At 38.4% G+C, this 27,731-nt stretch overlaps 1 long non-coding RNA gene across 1 annotated transcript; it reads left to right on the forward strand.

Moving 5' to 3' along the window:
- LOC140712012 (uncharacterized) lies at positions 1 to 27,304 on the forward strand. Its single transcript, XR_012093405.1, has 4 exons — positions 1 to 200; positions 1,058 to 1,147; positions 22,827 to 22,901; positions 27,083 to 27,304. It is a non-coding gene; the product is annotated as an uncharacterized lncRNA (long non-coding RNA).
- The last annotated feature ends 427 nt before the right edge of the window (positions 27,305 to 27,731 follow it).

A 27,731-nucleotide genomic window follows, 5' to 3' on the forward strand; every position in this document is an offset into this window, starting at 1 on the left:
TCTGGTCAAGAAAGGAGGCTGGGGTAAAACAGCATCTATTCTGTCACTTCAAGAATGGGAAGGATTTTGCTAGAAAAAGAGAGGGTGGGAAAATATGAAAGGAGAATAGAACATTTTAGGCAAAGGGAATAATGTGTACAAAGATGAAGTATGAAAGCAAATGTAGCTCCATTCCAGAAACTGCTAAAAGGATCAACATGGTGAGAATATCACAGTAGATAAATATTAAGTTCCAAAGGTATATGAAAAAACAGCTGAGGAAAGTGAAACACAGAGAAAGTTCTATTTGTTAGCAGTTCTCCCCCTGTGCCTGTGACCTGAAAAAAAATTCAGTACTTTCTGAAGCATTTGGATCCACTTAGCTGGTAGAATACCAGCATTTCATGGGAGTATATGTAACTAGAACAACTAGTTAGGAGCCAACGTGGCCATATCTGCTTTCGGAACAGAGTTTAACATGGAATTACGTCTGTGACTACACCAGGGTTTGGACTGAAGGTGTTACAAGAGAGTTGCAGTAAGGAAGGTAGAATGATAGTGTGGTTGTAAACATATTTTAGAGGATTTGTGCATGTGTGTTCCCTATTATGTGCCTTCTACTCTCTTGGGATTCAGATCTGCTACGCACATGCAAAATAAAAGACAGATATTTATAATATGTTTTTAGGATGTATTAGAGGTTAATGACAGAGTCCTAGTCTTGTACATGTTTTATTCTTTCCGTAGCTACAGAAGCATGGAAGGAAAGTATTACTGGTAGAAAACAAATATAGAACTTCATGTTGGAGAAGCAGGACCCTAACTAATGAGTTCTGACAGTCTGATTTTTAGTAGCGTATTTGTAGATATTTGACACTAAGTAGCTATTTTTCTACTTATGTTAAAGAGAACTCTCACTTCTCTGACAGAATGATAGTGTAGAATTCTTTGTAAAAAATAAATAATTTGATGTACAGTTGTTTTTCAAGATTATTTCAAAACACTTCCTTTTCTTAAAAATGAGTAGTAAATATTTTCTTAATTTAGTTAAAATCCTGTTTCTCTTTATTTTTTAAAGCTGTCGTGTCATGAGAGAGCCAAGATTCTTTGAACATATTTAACTGCTGGAGGGAATGGCTCAGAATCCCAAGTATCAGCTTCAGCACATGTAAGTTCCCTGGAACAAAACTTCAAATCCCCAAAGTTTTCTTTTCAAGTTGCCAAAGTAAGGTCAAGAAATACACCAGATTTCTCTAGGGCTGTTTCTCTCTCTCTCTTTCTCTCTTTCTATCCCCTTACTCCCCAGGTTTATCATTATCATGTGTTAATATTAAGGTACAAACTGAAGCAGACTATTTTTGAGGCCAGTATTGGCAATACATCCAGTACACTCAAGGGCCTGAAAAGTTAATAAACTTTTGCTGTAATACAAGAAGGCAAAGGACAGTAATTTTGGGCTCGAAAGAGAGTTGTTACTGATTATATTAAAGCTTTTACTTTTGTGCTCTAAAACAAAATGAATAAAATGGAAATTCAAATTGGATAGACTTTTAAAATACAATTTGGAAACATGACAGTCACTTTGAATAGCCAGTTGGTTTTTCCTCTTGACATGTAAAGTAAAATATTCGGTCAGTTATTTTTAAAAGAGTGGTAATAAAAAAAATTAATATTGACTGTATGGCACTATTTCAGCCAGCTTATGTCAAGATAAGACAAAAATGGCACATAACATATTCATCCCTGTTTCAGCTGTCGACAGTTCATTTCTGTTAGTCATTTTCTTATTAGGAAATTTAGTTCCCAGTATATGAGTTTTAGTAAAATTTAGTAAAATGTAATATTCATCTATTGTGCTAAGCACTGTGCTATATGCTTTATGTGTACTATAGCACTTACTTTTCATAATAATATTATTGATATTATCAAATACATTTTATTGATGAAGAAATAGAGGCCCAAATAAGGTGAATAAATTCCCCTGGGGTCAACAGCTAATTAGTGGTAGATTTGCAATTTATAGATTTGAGATTTGGGATAGGTTTTAGGTTTATAATCATATTTCTCTGATACCATTGACCTTGATACATTTACTATGTTACATATCAAGCAAAAATTCTGGTACCTTTTCTAAAGTTTAACACAGGAAAACAGTGTTTTTACACATTTTAATATGGAGTTAAATAAGAAACTCCAAATTGCATCTTTTTTTATAATTCCATTTCGTTATCAGATTGTGAAATTTAAAATATCCTCACCTAGGATCTGTCTGGTAAGAGTGTAATAGCATGTCATTTAAAGAAATGATTCTGTAGGGTTAATAAAAAGCACTAGCCATTAATTCTAACCTGATTCAGAGGGTACATAACATAAGACCTGAGCCCTGAAGGAATAACTTTTCTGTTTATAGAATTTGATCATAAGAAATTTTAAATTTATATTCAATGTTTGTAAAAAATGAGACAATTTTTTTCTCTTGATTTTTCTAACTGAAACCACACTTTTAAATTTTTTAAGAACAGGAAATTTGGAAAGTGATTAATTCATAATATGGTCTTATCACTTTACAGAATGTGGAAGGAAAATATAGGCAAAGGAGAAGGTACAACACTACAGTTTTTGTCACAGGATGGGGCAGGAAAGGGTGAGAAGAGTCCAGTTTGTTCATCCAGCTGTGTCCAGCCGTATATTTGTTCTATTAAATTGTATCTCAGAAAATTAGCCTTGAGATCCTCTGAAACTTATCTTATTTGTCATAGAATATAGAGTATGTAAGAGCAGTTGTTATGTCTAGAGGTAGATGTGGAAAATCCTTTATGAAGGAAATTCTACTCATATTTTATATTTTGGTTCTAATTCTCCTCAATTCATATACTCATTCATTCAACAATCATTTTGTGAACTGGTAATACAAACATGAGCAATAAAGACTCTTCTCCCTGTAAGAGTTTACAGTCCAGTGGGAGATTATTTATTTATCTATCTATCAATCTCTGTCTGTCTGTATTTTTATTGAAAAAAAAATCTACCATCTCCATAAGTTCAGAGACTAAAGAGGAAGGATTGTCCACCTAGCTCTTTCTGGAGAAAGGTGGAGGCAAGGGAAGGTTGCAAAGAGTTTTTTTGTATATGGTGCTGGATAAGGGTCCAACCTCATTCTTTTGCATGTGGATATCCAGTGTTCCTAACACTATTTGTCAAAGAGACTATCCTTTCCCAATTGAGTAGTCTTGGCACCCTTGTTTAAAATCATTTGACCATACACAATAAAAGACTTATTTCTAGGCTCTCTATTTTGTTATATTGGTTTGTGTATCTGTCTTATGCCAACACTATGCTGTTTTGATTACTGTAGCTTTGCAATGTGCTTTGAAATCAGAAGTGTGAATATTCCAACTTTGTTCTTGTCTAAAATTATCTTGGCTATCTAGTATTCCTTGAGATTCTATGTGAATTTTAGAATGGATTTTTTTTTTTTAAATTTATTTATTATTATTAAACTTCAAGTTGTAGGGTACATGTGCACAACGTGCAGGTTTGCTACATATGTATACTTGTGCCATGTTGGTGTGCTGCACCCATCAACTCGTCATTTACATCAGGTATAACTCCCAATGCAATCCCTCCCCCCTCCCCCCTCCCCATGATAGGCCCCGGTGTGTGATGTTCCCCTTCCCGAGTCCAAGTGATCTCATTGTTCAGTTCCCACCTACGAGTGAGAACATGCGGTGTTTGGTTTTCTGTTCTTGTGATAGTTTGCTAAGAATGATGGTTTCCAGCTGCATCCATGTCCCTACAAAGGACACAAACTCATCCTTTTTTATGGCTGCATAGTATTCCATGGTGTATATGTGCCACATTTTCTTAATCCAATCTGTCACTGATGGACATTTGGGTTGATTCCAAGTCTTTGCTATTGTGAATAGTGTTGCAATAAACATACGTGTGCATGTGTCCTTATAGCAGCATAATTTATAATCCTTTGGGTATATACCCAGTAATGGGATGGCTGGGTCATATGGTACATCTAGTTCTAGATCCTTGAGGAATCGCCATACTGTTTTCCATAATGGTTGAACTAGTTTACAATCCCACCAACAGTGTAAAAGTGTTCCTATTTCTCCACATCCTCTCCAGCACCTGTTGTTTCCTGACTTTTGAATGATCGCCATTCTAACTGGTGTGAGATGGTATCTCATTGTGGTTTTGATTTGCATTTCTCTGATGGCCAGTGATGATGAGCATTTTTTCATGTGTCTGTTGGCTGTATGAATGTCTTCTTTTGAGAAATGTCTGTTCATATCCTTTGCCCACTTTTGGATGGGGTTGTTTGTTTTTTTCTTGTAAATTTGTTTGAGTTCTTTGTAGGTTCTGGATATTAGCCCTTTGTCAGATGAGTAGATTGCAAAAATTTTCTCCCATTCTGTAGGTTGCCTGCTCACTCTGATGGTAGTTTCTTTTGCTGTGCAGAAGCTCTTTAGTTTGATGAGATCCCATTTGTCAATTTTGGCTTTTGCTGCCGTTGCTTTTGGTGTTTTAGACATGAAGTCTTTGCGCATGCCTATGTCCTGAATGGTACTACCTAGGTTTTCCTCTAGGATTTTTATGGTATTAGGTCTAACATTTAAGTCTCTAATCCATCTTGAATTAATTTTCGTATAAGGAGTAAGGAAAGGATCCAGTTTCAGCTTTCTACTTATGGCTAGCCAGTTTTCCCAGCACCATTTATTAAATAGGGAATCCTTTCCCCATTTCTTGTTTCTCTCAGGTTTGTCAAAGATCAGATGTCTGTAGATGTGTGGTATTATTTCTGAGGACTCTGTTCTGTTCCATTGGTCTATATCTCTGTTTTGGTACCAGTACCATGCTGTTTTGGTTACTGTAGCCTTGTAGTATAGTTTGAAGTCAGGTAGCGTGATGCCTCCAGCTTTGTTCTTTTGACTTAGGATTGTCTTGGAGATGCGGGCTCTTTTTTGGTTCCATATGAACTTTAAAGCAGTTTTTTCCAATTCTGTGAAGAAGCTCATTGGTAGCTTGATGGGGATGGCATCGAATCTATAAATTACCTTGGGCAGTATGGCCATTTTCACGATATTGATTCTTCCTATCCATGAGCATGGTATGTTCTTCCATTTGTTTGTGTCCTCTTTGATTTCACTGAGCAGTGGTTTGTAGTTCTCCTTGAAGAGGTCCTTTACATCCCTTGTAAGTTGGATTCCTAGGTATTTTATTCTCTTTGAAGCAATTGTGAATGGAAGTTCATTCCTGATTTGGCTCTCTGTTTGACTGTCACTGGTGTATAAGAATGCTTGTGATTTTTGCACATTAATTTTGTATCCTGAGACTTTGCTGAAGTTGCTGATCAGCTTAAGGAGATTTTGGGCTGAGACAATGGGGTTTTCTAAATATACAATCATGTCGTCTGCAAACAGGGACAATTTGACTTCTTCTTTTCCTAACTGAATCCCCTTGATTTCTTTCTCTTGCCTGATTGCCCTAGCCAGAACTTCCAACACTATGTTGAATAGGAGTGGTGAGAGAGGGCATCCCTGTCTTGTGCCAGTTTTCAAAGGGAATTTTTCCAGTTTTTGCCCATTCAGTATGATATTGGCTGTGGGTTTGTCATAAATAGCTCTTATTATTTTGAGGTACGTTCCATCAATACCGAATTTATTGAGCGTTTTTAGCATGAAGGGCTGTTGAATTTTGTCAAAGGCCTTTTCTGCATCTATTGAGATAATGATGTGGTTCTTGTCTTTGGTTCTGTTTATATGCTGGATTATGTTTATTGATTTGCGAATGTTGAACCAGCCTTGCATCCCAGGGATGAAGCCCACTTGATCATGGTGGATAAGCTTTTTGATGTGCTGCTGAATCCGGTTTGCCAGTATTTTATTGAGGATTTTTGCATCGATGTTCATCAGGGATATTGGTCTAAAATTCTCTTTTTTTGTTGTGTCTCTGCCAGGCTTTGGTATCAGGATGATGTTGGCCTCATAAAATGAGTTAGGGAGGATTCCCTCTTTTTCTATTGATTGGAATAGTTTCAGAAGGAATGGTACCAGCTCCTCCTTGTACCTCTGGTAGAATTCAGCTGTGAATCCATCTGGTCCTGGACTTTTTTTGGTTGGTAGGCTATTAATTATTGCCTCAATTTCAGAGCCTACTATTGGTCTATTCAGGGATTCAACTTCTTCCTGGTTTAGTCTTGGAAGAGTGTAAGTGTCCAGGAAATTATCCATTTCTTCTAGATTTTCCAGTTTATTTGCGTAGAGGTGTTTATAGTATTCTCTGATGGTAGTTTGTATTTCTGTGGGGTCGGTGGTGATATCCCCTTTATCATTTTTAATTGCATCGATTTGATTCTTCTCTCTTTTCTTCTTTATTAGTCTTGCTAGTGGTCTGTCAATTTTGTTGATCTTTTCAAAAAACCAACTCCTGGATTCATTGATTTTTTGGAGGGTTTTTTGTGTCTCTATCTCCTTCAGTTCTGCTCTGATCTTAGTTATTTCTTGCCTTCTGCTAGCTTTCGAATGTGTTTGCTCTTGCTTCTCTAGTTCTTTTAATTGCGATGTTAGAGTGTCAATTTTAGATCTTTCCTGCTTTCGCTTGTGGGCATTTAGTGCTATAAATTTCCCTCTACACACTGCTTTAAATGTGTCCCAGAGATTCTGGTATGTTGTATCTTTGTTCTCATTGGTTTCAAAGAACATCTTTATTTCTGCCTTCATTTCGTTATGTACCCAGTAGTCATTCAGGAGCAGGTTGTTCAGTTTCCATGTAGTTGAGCGGTTTTGATTGAGTTTCTTAGTCCTGAGTTCTAATTTGATTGCACTGTGGTCTGAGAGACAGTTTGTTATAATTTCTGTTCTTGTACATTTGCTGAGGAGTGCTTTACTTCCGATTACGTGGTCAATTTTGGAGTAAGTACGATGTGGTGCTGAGAAGAATGTATATTCTGTTGATTTGGGGTGGAGAGTTCTATAGATGTCTATTAGGTCTGCTTGCTGCAGAGATGAGTTCAATTCCTGGATATCCTTGTTAACTTTCTGTCTCGTTGATCTGTCTAATGTTGACAGTGGAGTGTTGAAGTCTCCCATTATTATTGTATGGGAGTCTAAGTCTCTTTGTAAGTCTCTAAGGACTTGCTTTATGAATCTGGGTGCTCCTGTATTGGGTGCATATATATTTAGGATAGTTAGCTCTTCCTGTTGAATTGATCCCTTTACCATTATGTAATGGCCTTCTTTGTCTCTTTTGATCTTTGATGGTTTAAAGTCTGTTTTATCAGAGACTAGTATTGCAACCCCCGCTTTTTTGTGTTCTCCATTTGCTTGGTAAATCTTCCTCCATCCCTTTATTTTGAGCCTATGTATGTCTCTGCGTGTGAGATGGGTCTCCTGAATACAGCAGACTGATGGGTCTTGACTCTTTATCCAGTTTGCCAGTCTGTGTCTTTTAATTGGAGCATTTAGTCCATTTACATTTAAGGTTAAGATTGTTATGTGTGAACTTGATCCTGCCATTATGATATTAACTGGTTATTTTGCTCGTTAGTTGATGCAGTTTCTTCCTAGCCTTGATGGTCTTTACATTTTGGCATGTTTTTGCAATGGCTGGTACCGGTTGTTCCTTTCCATGTTTAGTGCTTCCTTCAGGGTCTCTTGTAAGGCAGGCCTAGTGGTGACAAAATCTCTAAGCATTTGCTTATCTGTAAAGGATTTTATTTCTCCTTCACTTATGAAACTTAGTTTGGCTGGATATAAAATTCTGGGTTTAAAATTCTTTTCTTTAAGAATGTTGAATATTGGCCCCCACTCTCTTCTGGCTTGAAGAGTTTCTGCCGAGAGATCTGCTGTTAGTCTGATGGGCTTCCCTTTGTGGGTAACCCGACCTTTCTCTCTGGCTGCCCTTAAGATTTTTTCCTTCATTTCAACTTTGGTGAATCTGGCAATTATGTGTCTTGGAGTTGCTCTTCTCGAGGAGTATCTTTGTGGCGTTCTTTGTATTTCCTGGATTTGAATGTTGGCCTGCCCTACTAGGTTGGGGAAGTTCTCCTGGATGATATCCTGAAGAGTGTTTTCCAACTTGGTTCCATTTTCCCCGTCACTTTCAGGCACCCCAATCAGACGTAGATTTGGTCTTTTTACATAATCCCATACTTCTTGCAGGCTTTGTTCATTTCTTTTTCTTCTTTTTTCTTTTGGTTTCTCTTCTCGCTTCATTTCATTCATTTGATCCTCCATCGCTGACATTCTTTCTTCCAGTTGATCGAGACAGTTACTGAAGCTTGTGCATTTGTCATGTATTTCTCGTGCCATGGTTTTCGTCTCTTTCATTTCGTTTGTGAGCTTCTCTGCATTAATTACTCTAGCCATCAATTCTTCCACTTTTTTTTCAAGATTTTTAGTTTCTTTGCGCTGGGTACGTAATTCCTCCTTTAGCTCTGAGAAATTTGATGGACTGAAGCCTTCTTCTCTCATCTCGTCGAAGTCATTCTCCGTCCAGCTTTGATCCGTTGCTGGTGATGGGCTGCGCTCCTTTGCCGGGGGAGATGCGCTCTTATTTTTTGAATTTCCAACTTTTCTGCCCTGCTTTTTCCCCATCTTTGTGGTTTTATCTGCCTCTGGTCTTTGATGATGGTGATGTACTGATGGGGTTTTGGTGTAGGTGTCCTTCCTGTTTGATAGCTTTCCTTCTAACAGTCAGGATCCTCAGCTGTAGGTTGTAGCTGTAGGAGATTGCTTGAGGTCCACTCCAGACCCTGTTTGCCTGGGTATCAGCAGCAGAGGCTGCAGAAGATAGAATATTTCTGAACAGCGAGTGTACCTGTCTGATTCTTGCTTTGGAATCTTCCTCTCAGGGGTGTACTCCACCCTGTGAGGTGTGGGGTGTCAGACTGCCCCTAGTGGGGGATGTCTCCCAGTTAGGCTACTCAGGGGTTAGGGACCCACTTGAGCAGGGAGTCTGTCCCTTCTCAGATCTCAACCTCCGTGTTGGGAGATCCACTGCTCTCTTCAAAGCTGTCAGACAGAGTCGTTTGCGTCTGCAGAGCTGCTGCGTTTTTTATTATTTACTGTGCCCTGTCCCCAGAGGTGGAGTCTACAGAGACAGGCAGGTTTCCTTGAGCTGCTGTGAGCTCCACCCAGTTCGAGCTTCCCAGCAGCTTTGTTTACCTACTTAAGCCTCAGCAATGGCGGGCGCCCCTCCCCCAGCCTCGCTGCTGCCTTGCCGGTAGATCACAGACTGCTGTGCTAGCAATGAGGGAGGCTCCGTGGGTGTGGGACACTCCCGGCCAGGTGTGGGATATGATCTCCTGGTGTGCCTGTCTGCTTAAAGCGCAGTATTGGGGTGGGAGTTACCCGATTTTCCAGGTGTTGTGTGTCTCAGTTCCCCTGGCTAGGAAAAGGGATTCCCTTCCCCCTTGCGCTTTCCAGGTGAGGCAATGCCTCGCCCTGCTTCAGCTCTCGCTGGTCGGGCTGCAGCAGCTGACCAGCACCGATCGTCTGGCACTCCCCAGTGAGATGAACCCAGTACCTCAGTTGAAAATGCAGAAATCGCCGGTCTTCTGTGTCGCTCGCGCTGGGAGTTGGAGACTGGAGCTGTTCCTATTCGGCCATCTTGCTCCGCCCCGGATTTTTTTTTTTTTTTTAATATGTCTGCAAAAAAAAAATGCCTTTGGGATTTGGTAAGAATTCCATTTGTACCAATTTGTACATTGCTTTGGGTAGTAAGAACATTTTAACAGTATCAGTTCTTTCAATCTATCAGTATCAGATATATTTCATTTATTTGTCTTCTTTAATTTACTTAAGCAAGGTTTTCTAGTTTTCAGTGTATATCTTTCACCTTCTTGGTTAAATTTATTCCTAAGTATTTTATTATTGTTATTATTGAGACAGGGTCTTACTCTGTCCCCCAGGCTGGAGTGCAGTGGCATGATCTCGGCTCACTGCAACCTCAGCCTCCCAGGTTCAAGCAATTCTCCTGCCTCAGTCTTCCAAGTGGCTGGAATTACAGACATGTGCCACCACACCTGGCTAATTTTTTTTGTATTTTTAGTACAGACAGGGTTTCACCACATTGGCCAGGCTGGTCTCGAAATCCTGACCTCTGGTGACCCACCCACCTTGGCTTCCCAAAGTACTGGGATTACAGGTGTGAGCCACCATGCCTGACCAGTATTTTATTCTTTTTAAAGCTATTGAATAGGGAATTGTTTTCTTAATTTCATTTTTAGATTGTTCATTGCTAGTGCATGGACAAACAACTGATTTTTTCATGTTGATTTTGTATCCTGCCGCTTTGTTGAATTTGATCATTATTGCTATCATTATTTATTTGTATTTTGTGCATGGAATATTTAGGGTTTTTTATGTGGGGACTATCCCTGTCTTAAAACAGAAAGTGCTGCACCCCAGGAAATCCCTTAGTCTTAGCCAAACTGTGGTGGTTGGTCAGTCTAGGTGCTGCTGATCTGGTGGTAGAGAAACAGTGACTATTAGTAGCAAGATAGTGTATTTTATGAATTGAAATTTTGATTAAGAAATTTGTAGATTGGAAGATGGCCAAATAGGAACTGCTCCAGCCTCCAGCTCCCAGTGTGAGCAATACAGAAGATGGGTGATGTCTGCATTTTCAACTGAGGTACTGGGTTCATCTCACTGGGGCATGTCGGACAGTTGGCGCTGGTCCACGGGTGCAGCCCAACCAATGAGAGCTGAAGCAGGGCAAGGCATTGCCTCACCTGGGAAGCACAAGGGGGAAGGGAATTCCTTTTCCTAGCCAGAGGAAATTGAGACACAAAACACCTGGAAATTTGGGTAACTCCCACCTTAATACTACGCTTTACCAAGGGTCTTAGCAAATGGCACACCAGGAGATTATATCCCACACCTGGCCCAGAGGGTCTCACGCCCACGGAGCCTACCTCATTGCTAGTATGGCAGTCTGAGATCTAACAGCAAGGCAGCAGCGAAGCTGGGGGAGGGGCACCTGCCATTGCTGAGGCTTAAGTCAGTAAACAAAGCCACCTGGAAGCTCGAATTGGGTGGAGCCCACCACAGCTCAAGGAGGCCAGCCTGGCTCTGGAGACTCCTTCTCTGGGGACAGGGCATAGCTAAACAAAAAGCGGCAGAAACCTCGTCAGAGGAAAATGCCCCCGTCTGACAGCTTTGAAGACAGCAGTGGATCTTCCAGCATGGAGGTTGAGATCTGAGAACGGACAGACTGCCTGCTCAAGTGGGTCCCTGACCTCTGAGTAGCCTAACTGGGAGACATCCCCCACTAGGTGCAGACCGACACCTCACACCTCACATGGCGGAGTACACCCCTGAGACGAAGCTTCCAGAGCAAGAATCAGACAGCAACACTTGCTGTTCAGCAATATTCTATCTTCTGCAGCCTCTGCTGCTGATACCCAGGCAAACAGGGTCTGGAGTGGACCTCAAGCAAACTCCAACAGACCTACAGCTGAAGGTCCTGACTGTTGGAAGGAAAACTAACAAACAGAAAGGACACCCACACCAAAACCCGATCAGTACGTCACCATCATCAAAGACCAAAGGCAGATAAAACCACAAAGATGGGGAAAAAGCAGTGCAGAAAAGCTGGAAATTCAAAAAATCAGAGCGCATCTCCCCATCCAAGGAATGCAACTCATCACTAGCAATGGAACAAAGTTGGATGGAGAATGACTTTAACGAGTTGAGAGAAGAAGGCTTCAGTCGATCAAACTTCTCAGAGCTAAAGGAGGAACTACGTACCCAGCGCAAAGAAACTACAAACCTTGAACAAGGAATGGATGAATGGATAACTAGAATAATCAATGCAGAGAAGACCTTAAAAGAACTGATAGACATGAAAACCATAACATGAGAAATACGTGACAAATGCACAAGCTTCAGTAACTGACTCAATCAACTGGAAGAAAGAGTATCAGCGATTGAAGATCACGTGAATGAAATGAAGCGAGAAGGGAAGTGTGGAGAAAAAAGAGTAAAAAGAAATGAACAAAGCCTCCAAGAAGTATGGGATTATGTGAAAAGACCAAATCTACATCTGATTGGGGTGGCTGAAAGTGATGGGAAAATGGAACCAAGTTGGAAAACACTCTGCAGGATATCATTCAGGAGAACTTCCCCAACCTAGTACGGCAGTCCAACATCCAAATTCAGGAAATACAGAGAACGCCACAAAGATACTCCTCAAGAAGAGCAACTCCAAGACACATAATTGTCAGATTCACCAAAGTTGAAATGAAGGAAAAAATGTTAAGGGCAGCCAGAGAGAAAGGTCGGGTTACATACAAAGGGAAGCCCCTCAGACTAACAGCAGATCTCTCGGCAGAAACTCTTCAAGCCAGAAGAGAGTGGGGGCCAATATTCAACATTCTTAAAGAAAAGAATTTTCAACCCAGAATTTCATATCCAGCCAAACTAAGTTTCATAAATGAAGGATAAATAAAATCCTTTACAGACAAGCAAATGCTTAGAGATTTTGTCACCACCAGGCCTGCCCTACAAGAGATCCTGAAGGAAGCACTAAACATGGAAAGGAACAACCAGTACCAGCCATTGCAAAAACATGCCAAAGTGTAAAGACCATCGATGCTAGGAAGAAACTGCATCAACTAATGAGCAAAATAACCAGCTAATATCACAATGACAGGATCAAGTTCACACATAACAATATTAACCTTAAATGTAAATGAACTAAATGGTCCAATTCAAAGACACAGACTGGCAAATTGGATAGAGTCAAGACCCATCAATTTGCTGTATTCAGGAGACCCATCTCACACGCAGAGACACACATAGGCTCAAAATAAAGGGATGGAGGAAGATCTACCAAGCAAATGGAAAACAAAAAAAAAAAGCAGGGATTGCAATCCTAGTCTCTGATAAAACAGACTTTAAGCCATCAAAGATCAAAAGAGACAAAGAAGGCCATTACATAATGATAAAGGGATCAATTCAACAGGAAGAGCTAACTATCCTAAATATATACACACCCAATACAGTAGCACCCAGATTCATAAAGAAAGTCCTTAGAGACTTACAAAGAGACTTAGACTCCCATACAATAATAATGGGAGACTTTAACACTATACTGTCAACATTACACAGATCAACGAAACAAAAGGTAACAAGGATATCCAGGAATTGAACTCAACTCTGCACCAAATGGACCTAGTAGACATCTACAGAACTCTCTACCCCAAATCAACAGAATATACATTCTTCTCAGCACCACATCACACTTACTCCAAAATTGACCACACAGTTGGAAGTAAAGCACTCCTCAGCAAATGTAAAAGAACAGAAATCATAACAAACTGTCTCTCAGATCACAGTGCAATCAAACTAGAACTCAGGACTAAGAAACTCAATCATAATGGCTCAACTACATGGAAACTGAACAACCTGCTCCTGAATGACTACTGGGTACATAACAAAATGAAGTCAGAAATAAAGATGTTCTTTGAAACCAATGAGAACAATGATACAACATACCAGAATCTCTGGGACACATTTAAAGTAGTGTGTAGAGCGAAATTTATAGCACTAAATGCCCACAAGAGAAAGCTGGAAAAATCTAAAATTGACACTCTCACACCACAATTAAAAGAACTAGAGAAGCAAGAGCAAACACATTCAAAAGCTGGTAGAAGGCAAGAAATAACTAAGATCAGAGCAGAACTGAAGGAGATAGAGACACAAAAAACCCTCCAAAAAAAATCAATGAATCCAGGAGCTGGTTTTTTGAAAAGATCAACAAAATTGATAGACCACTAGCTACAGTAACCAAAACAGCATGGTACTGGTACCAAAACAGAGATATAGACCAATGGAACAGAACAGAGCCCTCAGAAATAATACCACACATCTACAGCCATCTGATCTTTGACAAACCTGAGAAAAACAAGAAATGGGGAAAGGATTCCCTATTTAATAAATAGTGCTGGGAAAACTGGTTAGCCATAAGTAGAAAACTGAAACTGGATCCTTTCCTTACACTTTATACAAAAGTTAATTCAAGATGGATTAGAGACTTAAATGTTAGACCAAAACCATAAAAACCCTGGAAGAAAACCTAGGTAATACCATTCAGGACATAGGCATGGGCAAGGACTTCATGTCTAAAACACCAAAAGCAATGGCAACAAAAGCCAAAATTGACAAATGGGATCTAATTAAACTAAAGAGCTTCTGCACAGCAAAAGAAACTACCATCAGAGTGAACAGGCAACCTACAGAATGGGAGAAAAATTTTGCAATCTACTCATCTGACAAAGGGCTAATATCCAGAACCTACAAAGAACTCCAACAAATTTACAAGAAAAAAACAAACAACCCCACTAAAAAGTGGGCAAAGGATATCAACAGACATTTCTCAAAATAAGACATTCATACAGCCAACAGACACATGAAAAAATGCTCGTCATCACTGACTATCAGAGAAATGCAAATCAAAACCACAATGAGATACCATCTCATACCAGTTAGAGTGGCAATCATTAAAAAGTCAGGAAACAACAGGTGCTGGAGAGGATGTGGATAAATAGGAACACTTTTACTGTTGGTGGGACTGTAAATTAGTTCAACCATTGTGGAAGACAGTGTGGCGATTCCTCAAGGATCTAGAACTAGAAATACCATTTGACCCAGCCATCCCATTACTGGGTATATACCCAAAGGATTATAAATCATGCTGCTATAAAGACACATGCACACGTATGTTCATTGCGGCACTATTTACAATAGCAAAGACTTGGAATCAACCCAAATGTCCATCAGTGACAGACTGGATTAAGAAAATATGGCACATATACACCATGGAATACTATGTAGCCATAAAGAAGGATGAGTTCGTGTCCTTTGTAGGGACATGGATGCAGCTGGAAATCATCATTCTCTGCAAACTATTGCAAGAACAGAAAACCAAACACCGCATGTTCTCACTCATAGGTGGGAATCGATCAATGAGATCACTTGGACTCCGGAAGGGGAACATCACACACCGGGGCCTATTATGGGGAGGGGGGAGGGGGGAGGGATGGCATTGGGAGTTATAGCTGATGTAAAGGACGAGTTGATGGGTGCTGACGAGTTGATGTGTGCGGCACACCAACATGACACAAGTATACATATGTAACAAACCTGCACGTTGTGCACATGTACCCTAGAACTTAAAGTAAAAAAAAAGTAGAGGTAGTGAATAACACACTTTGCAGATATCCTTTTGATTCACATGAAATTCTGTTTTTAAAAAATTAATCGAACCACATCTCTGATCAGTACACGTACTTATGCTGGTTCAAGGTGGAAGGAGGAGTAGAAAATGCAAAGAATTTTATACCAGTGTGTTTATGGTGAAGCAGAAATGACTATTGGCCCTTATGTCTGCATTTTCTTTTACAGTGCTGTGTATATAGTGTATATAAGCAAACAAAAAAGTCCTAATTTACAACATCTAGTCTTTCTAGATGTTAGAGAGGTTGTCAGTGTGTGACAAAAGTAGAGTCAGTAAAGTAATACATGGGAGTATACTTTGTGTTAAAATTCATAGGGAAGACTGTTATTAAAAACACAGAAGTGTAATTGTTAAAATCCCCTCTAAGTATTACAGATGCTTATACCTGTCCACTGGGTTCATTAAGTAGACAGGGGAAGAGTTTTAGGCCATAATGCTTATTTTTTTAGGAAACACTTTCAAATTATAACCTGTGTTATATATATATGCATCATTTATTCAATGCAACTGTGTGTAGAGTGGAAAACTTACGTCCTATTTGAAACATCTAGTATTTCTAGGAAGTATGCAGGGAGAAGGGTTCTATGCCCGTGAGTTATGCTAGTTCAGATGGTCTAATCATTGTTCTATGTGTGGATTTTTATGAATATTGTTGGGTATTAAAGGACAAACAAGTACTAATGCTCAAAGTATGTTAAAAGTAGAGTAGTAAAACAATCCCTTTAAGATGTCGTTTTGTTAGTTTTTAATGATAACTGTCTTCTGGGAGTTACCTTTGTTAATCCACATTTTGGAGCTAGACATAATCCTATACTTAGTCACTGGGATGGTGGAAGAGGGAGAAGAGGAAGGGTAAAGGGAAGGGCTATTTGCTAGTATCTCTGTATCTAGAAGATAGTTTTAGATGATAGCCATAGGTCTATATGAGCATTTTTAGTAGAGTTCTTGAGATTTTCTATGTAAATAGTTAAGTCATGTGAAAATTGGGACAGTTTTATCTTTTTCTTTTTAATATGCATATCTTTTATTCATTATCTTGCATTACTGTGGTGTCTAGAATTTGCAGTATTATGTTGAATAAGAGTGGTGAAACAAAGATCCTTCCTTTGTACCTGATCTTAGGGGAAAAACATTCCATCTTTCACCATTAAGTATGACCTAGCATTTTTTTAGATTCTCTTTATCAAGTTGAGGGAAAATCCCTTTATTCTTGACTTGGCTGGCAGTTTTTATGATTAATGAGTGTTGGATTATATCAAATACCTTTTCTGCATATAATAAAGTTGTATAATTATATGATCTTTTGAATTTACCTTGTGGTAACCAGATTAAAACAAGGTAACTGTTGTAATACAGTGATTAATTTTTGAATGTTGAATCAGCCTTGCATACCCTGAATAAATCCCATTTGGTGATGGTGTATAATCCCTCCTTCTTTCCTTCCTTCCTCTCTCCCGTCCTCCCTCGCTCTTCCCTCCCTCCTTCCCTCCCTCCCTCCCTCTCTCTCTTTCTTTCTTTCTTTCTTTCTTTCTTTCTTTCTTTCTTTCTTTCTTTCTTTCTTTCTTTCTTTCTTTCTTTCTTTCTTTCTTTCTTTCTCTTTCTTCCTTTCTTTCTTTCTTTTTCTTTCTCTCTCTCTCTCTCTTTCTTTCTTTCTTTTCTTTTCTTTTTCCTTCCTTCCTTCCTTCCTTCCTTCCTTCCTTTTCTTTCTTTCTTTCTTTCTTTCTTTCTTTCTTTCTTTCTTTCTTTCTTTCTTTCTTTCTTTCTTTCTTTCTCTTTCTTTCTTTCTTTCTCTTTCTTTCTTTCTTTTTCTTTCTTTCTTTTTTCTTTCTTTCCTTCCTTCCTTCCTTCCTTCCTTCCTTCCTTCCTTCCTTCCTTCTTTCTTTCCTTCTTTCTTCTTTTTCTTTCTTTCCTTCTTTTTCTTTCTTTCTTTCTCCTTCCTTCCTTCCTTCTTTCACTCCCTTCCTCCCTCCCTCCCTCTCTCCCTTCCTTTCTTTTCTTTTCTTTTCATTTTCTTTCCTTTTCTTTTCTTTCTTTTCTTTTATTTTTCTTATTTTTCTCTTGGGACTAGCTCTGTCACCCAGACTGGAGTGCAGTGGTGTGATCATGGCTCATCATAGCCTTTACCTCCTGGGCTCAAGCCATGCTCTCACCTCAGCCGCCTTCTTAGCTGGAACCACAGGCGTGCACCACCATGCCCAGCTTATTTTTTATTTTTATTTTTTTGTAGAGACAGGGTTTCACCATATTGTGCAGGCTGGTCTTGAACTCCTGGGCTCAAGCGATCCACCTGCCCCAGTCTCCCAAAGTGCTGGGATTATAGGTGTGAGCCATCACAACCAACCCAATTCTTCCTATACATTTTCAGATTTAGTTTTCTGATAATTTGTTTTAATGTGTAAGTTCAGAAGAGATATTGATCAATAGCCTTTTTTTTTTTTTTTTTTTTACCTTTTTTGGTCCGCTTTTTGTATATAGTAATACTACTCTTGTAAAATGAGTTGGGAAGTGTTCTCTCTTCTATCTTCTGGACGAGATTGTGTAAAATTGGTGTTAATTTTTCTCTAAATGTTTGATAGAATCCCCAGTGAAATCATCTGGAATGAAAGTTACTTTCTTGAGAGGTTTTTAATTACAAATTCAATTTATTATCTAATGTTTATAAAACTTGTCAGATTATGTATTTCATGTTGGTTGAGTTTTAGTAATTTGTGGTTTTCAACAAATTAGTTCATTTCTTCTAAGTAGCCACATTTATGAGCATAGTGTCATTCATCGTATTCCCATATTATTCATTTAATAGCTGCAAGATTTGTAGTGAAATAACTCATTTCGTTTTTAATATTGGTAATTTGAATCTTCTCTTTTTTTATTTTGTCAGTCTTGCTATAGGTTTATCACTTTTTTGATGCTTTTTAAAGAACCAGCTTTTAGTTTTATTGATTATGTCGTTTTACCCATTTTCAATTATATTTATTTCTGCTCTTATTTATAAAATTTCTTTTCCACTGCTCGTTTCAGCTTTACATTGCTCTTTCTTTTCTACTTTTTGAAATAAAACTTAGATTATTAAACTGTGACCTTTATTTGTTTTTAATTACGTATTTAGTGCTATAAATAGCTCCCTCAGTACTGGCTTAGCTGCATCTCACATACTTTGATATGGTGTATTTTCATTTTTATTCAATACTATGTATTAAAAATGTCCTTTGATAATTTCTCTTTGACCGATGAATCATTTAGATGTATGTTGTTTAATTTCTGCATGTTTGGAGATTTTCCTGTTGACCTTCATTTTTTCATCTTTTGTTTGACTCCATTATGGTCAAAGGTCACATTCCATATTACTTACATTCTTTTGAATTTGTTGTGGTTTGTTTTATGACCCAGGAGATGTGATCTGAGTCAAAGGTCCAAAAGAGCATAATGGATGCATTAGGGATGTGTATGTGGGTGAGGTGCGTGTGTGAAGGTGGTGGGGGGTGGGGAGGTTAGGGTGTTTTAGAAAAGGGAATCAAGCTGTCAAAGATGATTCAGGGACAGACAGTTAAGTGAAAGTCACATACTCAAAATCACAGCTAGTAAGTAGTTCAGATAAAAAGGCAGGCTTTCTTACTCTACATGCATTGCTTTTTTCTCATTCCCTGTCCAAATATATGAAAAATAAGTAAACAGAGATATGAAGCATGATAAAAAAATTAAAATATGTGGTAAAATTTAAAAGAAATTTAATTAAATTTAGCAAGGCAACTGTGTTGTCCAAACAACCCCATATCCTTCTTTGTCATTGAAGTAGTGCTAGATACTATAAACAGAATAACCCTGAGATCTCAGTGACTTAATACAATAATTATTTCTCTCTTTTTCATATAAAGGTCAGTAAGACATGGTGGTCATAGAGGGTGGATTCTGCTCCACACAAAATTAGAGGGCGCAAACATTCAGGGACACAGGCTGAGGGAGACTTGTTTAACTCATGTTTTCCAAGGCCTTTCTGGGTGTCATGTCCTATTGGTAAATTAAGGAAAAGAGAGTGTGTGATCATTTGGCCAACCCTACAAATTATATACATTATTTTATCCACATTTAGTTGATTAGAAATTAGTCAGATGATACACAAATGCAAAGGAACTGGAAAATGTATCCTAGCTTTCTAAATATGCAAAAGGAGAAATGATTTAGTAAACAGTTATTCAGTCTCTGCCACACATGATGTATCTATCAGGACTTCTTTACATAATTTACATATGTCACAGTCATTTATAAGCAATTGTTGCCATATTTTTTGATTTTGTAGATTGGGTGGAAAATGTTGTCAGACTCTGTATTAGTTCATTCTCCTGCTGCTATGAAGAAATAGTTGAGACTGGGTAATTTATAGAAAAGAGGTTTAATTGACTCACAATTTCGCATGGCTGGGGAGGTCTCAGGAAACTGAAAATCATGGTGGATGGAAACTCTTCAGAGGATAGAGAATGGGTGACAGCAGGGGAAATGCCAGATGCTCATAAAACCATCAGATCTTGTGAGAACTCACTCATGAGAACAGCATAGGGGAAATGGCCCCCGGGATCCAATTACCTCCACCTGGTCCTGCCCTTGATATGTCAGGATTATTACAATTCAAAGTGAAATTTGGGTTGGGGCACAGAGCCAAATCATATCATTCCATCCCTGGCCCCTCCCAAACCTCCTGTCTTCACATTCCAAGGCACAATTATGCCCTTTAAACACCCCCCCAAAGTCTTAAATCATTTCAATATTAACCCAAAAGTCCAAATTCAAAGTCTCATCTGTGACCAGGCAAGTCCCTTTCACTTAGGAGCCTATAAAATCAAAAGCAAGTTAGTTACTTCCTAGATACAATGGAAGTACAGGCATTGGGTAAATACACCTGTTCAAAATGGGAGAAATTGGTCAAAACAAAGGGGCTGCAGGCCCCATGCAACCCTGAGATCTAATAGGGCTGTCATTAAGCCTTAAAGTTCCAAAATGATCACTTTTGACTTCATGTCTCACGTCCATATTACACTGATGAAAGTGGTGGGCTCCCATGGCCTTGGGCAGCTCCACTGTACAGGGTACAGCCCTTGTCCCGGTTGCTTTCACAGGCTGGCATGAGTGCTTGTGGCTTTTCCAGGTGCACCATGCCAGCTGTCAGTGGATGTGCCATTCTGGGGTCTGGAGGATGGTGGCCCTCTTCTCACAACTCCACTAGGCAGTGCACCAATGGAAACTCTGTGTGGAGGCTCTGACCCTACATTTCCCTTCTGCCCCATCCTAGCAGACGTTCTCCATGAGGGCTCCACCCCTGCTATGAACTTCTGCCTGGACATCCAGGCATTTCCACACATCCTCTGAAATCTAGGTGGAGGTTCCCAAACGTCAGTTCTTTACTTCTGTGCACCTGCAGGTTGAATACCACATGGAAGCTGCCAAGGCTTGGGGCTCGCACCTTTTGAAACAATGGCCAGAGCTGCACCTTAACCCCTTTTAGCCAGGGCTGGAGCTGAAGCAGCTGGGACGCAGATCACCATGACCCAAGGCTGCACAGAGCAGGGGTACCGTGGGCCCACCCCAGGAAACAATTTTTCCCTACTAGGCCTCTAGGCCTGTGGTGAGAGGGGCTGCTGTGAAGGTCTCTGACATGCCTTGGAGATGTTTTACCCACTGTCTTGAAGATTAACATTCAGCTCCTTATTATTTATGCAAGTTTCTGCAACTGTCTTGAATTTCTCCACAGAAAATGGGTTTTCTTTTCTATGACATTGTCAACCTGCAAGTTTTCCAAACTTTTATGCTCTGTTTCCTCTTGAACACTTTGTTACTTATAAATTTGTTCTGCGAGACACCCTAAATCATCTCTCTCAAGTTCAATGTTCCACAAATCTGCAGGGCAGGGGCACAATGCTGCCAGTCTCTTTGTTAAAGCATAGCAAAAGTCACCTTTACTCCAGTTCCCAAGAAGTTACTCATCTCCATCTGAGACCACCTAAGCCTGAACTTCATTGTCCATGTTACTATCAGCATTTTGTTCACAGGCATTGAGCAAGCTTCTAGGAAGTTCTAAACTTTGCCACAACTTCGTATCTTCTTCTAAGCCCTCCAAACTTTTCTAACCTCTGCCTGTTACCCAGTTCCAAAGTCACTTCCACATTTTTGGGTATCTTTATAGCAGCACCCCACTCTCTGTGGTACCATTTACTGTATTAGTTCATTCTCATGCTGCAACAAAGAAACACCTGAGACTGAGTAATTTATAAAGAAAAGAGGTTTAATTGACTCACATTTCTACATGGCTGGGGAAACCTCAGGGAACTAAAAATTATCGTGGAAGGCACCTCTTCACAGGGTGGCAGGAGAGAGAAGGAGTACAAGCAGGGGTAATATTAGACACTTATAAAATCATCAGATCTTGTGAGAACTCACTCACTATGATGAGAACAGCATGGGGGAACCCCCCCCGCCAGGATCCAATTACTTCCACCTGGTATCTACCTTGACACATAGGGATTATGGAGATTATGGGGATTATAATTCAAGGTGAGATTTGGGTGGAGACACAGAGACAAACCATATCACACTCCTAAAGGTTATGAATCAGACTATATTTCTACTGTTACAAATAAAAGTTGTTTTTTTTTAAAAGTCATTGGCCATGCTGAAAACATTAAATGATTTCCAACTCATAATTAATAGGGCAAGTTTTCATTCAGGGACACATGCAACAGCTTTCTTAGCTGTATGTTTACTTTTCTTCTGTGATAATATATCCAGATACAGCAAGTAAGAAAGGATGCTGAAAGTCTTTTTCAATGAAAATGTTTTGGAACTATTAAATACGAGCAATGTTTCCCAAAATGTTTCTTGTAGAACACTAGTCCTTGAATATACTCCAAAGGAAAAAATATAGTTATTTACCCATAAAAGTTTACAAAGGAATGATACTCAAATATCTCTCTTGAGTGTTTACAATACATGGGAACATATTAAAGATTCTAAATAATTCTGCCATAAAGAATTTTGGTTTTAACCTCAGTTTTTCTAACACTTGTTATAGATTTCTGGGTTTTAATACCACATGTTATTGTGTTACATCTGTGAGAAATGAAATTCCACTTGACTGCCATTACAATTGAACTTCCCAGTTTTGAATGCCACTTGCTAAACTGAAAAATTAGTAAGAAAGTATTTTTCATATGAGTAATATTGTTTTGTAGGACTTTAAGAATACATAGAATAAAATCCATTTAGTCATGTTTTCTCTTTTTATTCTTATTCCCTACCACAGTTATTAGCAAACTTAGCACCAATAGGGTGAACATTAATTTGTATAGCTTTTCCTTCTTCTCCCTTAAAAATATTTTGCATTACATAAACTTTATTTTATTTTCTCCTTAGGCTATCACATTCACTTCACATGTTTTGGATGTCCTTTTTTCTACTACCAACATTGCTATATTTTTTCATAGAAACATTTCCTCACTCTGGTGAGGAAGAATAATCTCAGGAGAACAATCTTAGGCCCTTTCTTTTACCTTCAGTTTCTCCATTTTGTTTTTATTTTTCTCTTCTGCATTTTGAACCTGAACCAGAGATAAAATATGAGAGAACTTGAGGTTGATGTCAGAAGCATTTCTAGTACAGCCAAGGAAGTCTTTTATTGGAAGGCGAGTGTGATTTATAATACCATGCAGGAGTAGTATATATGCCACAGGATGTCATTCCTTTGTTTTTGGTTTCTAACTTGAAGAAAAATTTGTGATTTTTACATTGGCATAGAAAATAAAAATAGAGCTTTGACTTATATTTAAAAAATGATCCTGCTTACTTGATATGCTATCATCTTTTATTATGCTTTGCATATAAACAAAATTATTTTCTACTGTAGTTTTGTGATATAATATTGTAAAAGTATATTTGCCAAATACAATATTTGGCGTAAGTTAAAATTTATTATCTGTTTCATTAAATACTTTTATTGCTCTTGCCTTTTCTCCCTTCTCTCTTTTCTGGCATAACTACCAGTAACTGTAAAGATATGTGAGCTGATATTTACAAAATGTCAGGCATCTTCTCCTGAGGGATGTCAATCAGTATCATTTGTGCAGATGAACCATTGCCAAGCTCCATATACTAGGTTATTTTTAAAATAATGCTTAATAAAAAACAATCTAGTTGGTGGTGATGGAATATTCTTTATTCTGGGTAAACTTTGTAAGCTTGGATTAAGACCACAAGATATCGAAACATTTGTGCGACCATATTGTGGTATTGGTTTGACCCTCAAGAAATCAGAAGGTAACTCTGGTGTTCCAGGAACTATTCAACCAAAGGAGCTTAGTGCACTTAGCTTAATGAAGTAAGTTAAGTTATCTGAGGCTGTGCTTTCATTATGTAGCTACTAGCCACAGGTGGCTATTAAAATTAAAATTAATTAAAAATAAACAAAATTAAGTAGTTCCTCATTCACAGTAGACACATTTCAAGTGCTCAGTAGTCACATATTACTAGTGGCTACTGTGTTGAAAAGTACAGATTGTCAGATATTTCCATCATTGTTGAAAGTTATGATGAAAAGGGCTAATTTAGAGGACATTATTATTTCCAGTTCATACATAAAGGACAAAAAGCTAGAACTGCACTCTTGATTATCAGTCACTTCAATTTATTTGGAACAGTCTTAATTACTCAGATATGAGATACTTTAATGAACAGTTGTATAACCCACTAGAAAAAATATTGGACTGGGAGATCAGATAAGTGGAGTTTGTTTCAACCATAAACTCGTGTTTATGAGAAAATAATTTGACTTATTTAAGCTTCTTGTACCTGTGGAAAGTCAAACTATGAGACATGTGCAGAAAAGAGTTGACATAGCAAGCCTGACTACTATCCTTAGAAAGGGTACTTACAAAATTGGCCCTTGCCTGACATCTGAAAACTTGGATTTCAAAAGAATTCCTACCATTTCCTCATGAGAGTGTCTCACTGTGCCAAAAATGCTTGTACAAACGAGATGGTTTGTGCTGAACTCCCCTTTCCCTACTGGGAGTCTGGAATTTGTGTCTGTGCCAGGCAGAGGGTGCTTACATGACTAGCCCCAAACCAAAACCTTGGTGCTGAGTCTCTAACAAGCTTCCCTGGTAGATATTTCACACTTGTCACAACTTATTATGGGGGACTTAAGCATGTCCTGTGTGGTTCCACTGGGAGAGGATTCTAGAATCTCACTCCTGATTTCCCCCAGACTTCACCCCATGTGCCTTTTCTCTTTGCTGATTTTTCAGTGTATCTTTTTGTTGTAATAAATCATAGCCATGAATATGACTATATACTGAATTCCATGAGTCTTTCTAGCAAATCACCAGTCCCAGGGGTGGTCTTGACCCTCAGCACACCTCATAATTATGTTGAAAGGGTAATATGAAGTCTAAAGTTTAAGAATAAGTTTGAATTCCAAACACAGTGCCATACACTTGTCAATCATTATTAATTATTGTACTGAATCTGGCAAGGAAGAAAAATCAGACAAAATATTCAAAATACACAAAATAAGATTGCTTAAAATAAAACTGAAAAATTACATATCTGAATAAATATAATAAATATTTATAGTATAAATATAAATAAATAATACCTTAATAAATTATATCTAACATTTTAAGACATAATTGTGGTGTTATTTTATTTACATTAACTGGGGACAATGAATCGTAACACTATGTTAGGATTTGGAAAGATATGACTTAGAGAAAAACAGAGGACTTCATGCCCTTCTTGGACTTTTAAATATCTACAGAAACGCTTCCAAAGCAGTCTGGAAATGTGAGCTCGAGTGGCTGATATAAGAATTTCAGTGAAACAGAATAGCAGTCATCCTTCCTTGGATCAAGTTTAAAGAAACTGCAAAGTCGTCTTTACACAAGTCTCTGGATATGAATCTGTCTTTCCACAACAGGTTTAAGAGACTCAAGACCTCGGAGGTGACATATCTGGGTGTTTCTTGACAGAGACTGAGAAATATGGCCTTGGCTTCCAGTGGTGGGAGTGAGAGCAGAGCTCTCTCTCCTTTTATTTTAAAAGTCAATTTATAAAGTGTCTTGTTGTAGTGAATGCTCTCCTGGCTCAAACATCATAATCTTTACCTAAACATGAGAATCTTTCTCTTTGCTGTGCAGTTCAGTCATATCCAAATTCTAAATGTCAACTCACCCTCTTCTCTGATTTCCACCACCCAGTTTTTACAACATGGCCCCAGGGAGGATGTATCCTTGGTTTCCTACAATGACGTACGATGAAGGTACTTGTGCCTTTCTTCTTCCCTCTCCCATCCCATTCTTTCTTTCATACATTTCTTTTTCCATTTACTAAAATTCTTACTCAGATGACCAATTTCGAAGGTTTGGACCAAAACCTCCCCAGGCATCAGAGCTTTTGGGGGCCTAAATTTGAGTACAAATTGTTTCTAGGGGATACCCAAAAGTTGTCTTTATGACCACAGTGGCTTTAAAAAAATGTATCAAAGGAGAAAAAAGAACAAGTACAAAACTTTATGGAGTACAAAATAGCACGAGGAATAAGACTGCAGATATATGGAACCAGATTGCTTGAGTTTGAATTCTATCTTCTCTGCTTATTTCTGTTTCATCTTAGGCAATTTACTTAACCACCCTGTGCCTTGATTTACTCACCTATCAAGTGCAATAGCAACAGCACCTATTAATACCATGCCCCCCTTTTTAAAATAGAGACAGTGTCTCACTCTGTCACCCAGGCTGGATGGAGTCAATGGCACAATCATAGTTCACTGCAGCCTTGATCACCAGGGTTCAAGTGATCCTCCCACCTCAGTCTTCCAAGTAGCTAAGACTACAAGCATTTGCTGCCATGCCTGGCTACTTTTTAAACATTTTTTTTATAGATGGGGTCTCACTATGTTGACAAGACTGGTCTAGACTAATGGCCTCAAGTGATCCTACCATCTTGACCTCCCAAAGTGATGGGATTACAAGCATAGTCCACCATGCCTGGCCACTACCTATCTTATTGAGATATTGTGAAGATTAAATGAGTTAACTTATGTAAATTGCATAGAACACTTAGTAGGTGCTATATAAATATGGTGACCACCTAATTGATCACCCAGCCTGGGATGCATTTGAGGATAAAAAGGAGCATTATTAATAATTATATCAGAAGAAGTATAATGGTAAGTACTCAGCATTATTATTTTTAAATTTTACTTGAAAGAAAACTTATTTTTAAGTAGCAACATTCTCTACAAATGGAAAACTCTTTAATATAAACTTTGCTGCTAATAAAAATACAGAATATAGGAGAAAAAAATGAATGTGCCCCTGTGTTATAGGACTTGGGAAAGATGAATTCAGTTGGGTCTCAGGAGAAAATGCACAGTGAGCTGTCAATCTTTGAGATTGGGGAGGGAATACTTATTGAGGACAAGAGTAACTTTTTACATTCGTTCAAAGTGCAGAGGTGATGGAGGCAGAAAACCTTATTTGAAGGTGAAGTTAAGTTAGATTCATTGTGGACCAGTCAGTTATTAAAGGCACTAATGACAGCAAAGCAAGCATAAAGCAGTTCCAACAATTTGCCAAGCATTCTTGCCTTGCTGCCTTTTGGTAATGGTTTCTCTAAAACTATTTTAAAACTATTGAGACGTATATGATAACTAAGTGATCTCACTTGTCACTTGGTCAATATTGTTTCCTTCCAGAGTAGTTCAACCTCAGATGTCATTTATGTGTACTTTGTTCTGATTATCATTCAACAGTGACAGCAAATATTTTTCTCTTCTTCCTCTCTATTCCTCTTTTCTGGCTTACAGATCTTTTCTTGGCCCTTGACATAAGAGGCAGAGCAACTTTTCTTAGGTGGCATAATTCTTCAAAATGTGTTCATTTTGAGGAACAGGGGTGATGGATGGTAATACACAGGCAGGGATCAACAGTTCCAGAACTGAAGGAAGAGTTGACAAATGTATCAAAGATGCCTAATCAAAATGTGTCCACACTCTGCTAAATAAAGTCTGGTTGAGCAGAACTAACAACATCTTCTATGTTTTCTAATTAAAAAAATTTTTTTTTGAATACAAGAGATGATATACAGAAGGAGACAAAACAAAACTGATGGCAAAGGAAGAGTTTGAGTTTTGCTAATGTTTGAAGATGAGTAATTGCCAAATGGGGAGTTTGAGGCCCAGAAAACAGTAGAGAAAAAAATAGCTTTTTGAGATTTCAAAACCAAACATTAACAAAAATATTAATTGAAAAAAACCTCAAAATGTTAATGCTCACTTATTAACATTTCTTAAGTTAAAAATTTTGATGTTATTGGATAATCAGATGCATTTGTATCTATAAATCACAATTTGTTGTGGCACAAATTCAGTTCTACTCCAGGTCAAATCATGCCCCTTTTCTTAGCAAAGAAAATCTACAGAAATTAGTAGTTTCATATAACACCATTCAGAACAC

Source organism: Chlorocebus sabaeus, chromosome 7, assembly GCF_047675955.1.
Source record: "Chlorocebus sabaeus isolate Y175 chromosome 7, mChlSab1.0.hap1, whole genome shotgun sequence".
NCBI lineage: Eukaryota > Metazoa > Chordata > Mammalia > Primates > Cercopithecidae > Chlorocebus > Chlorocebus sabaeus.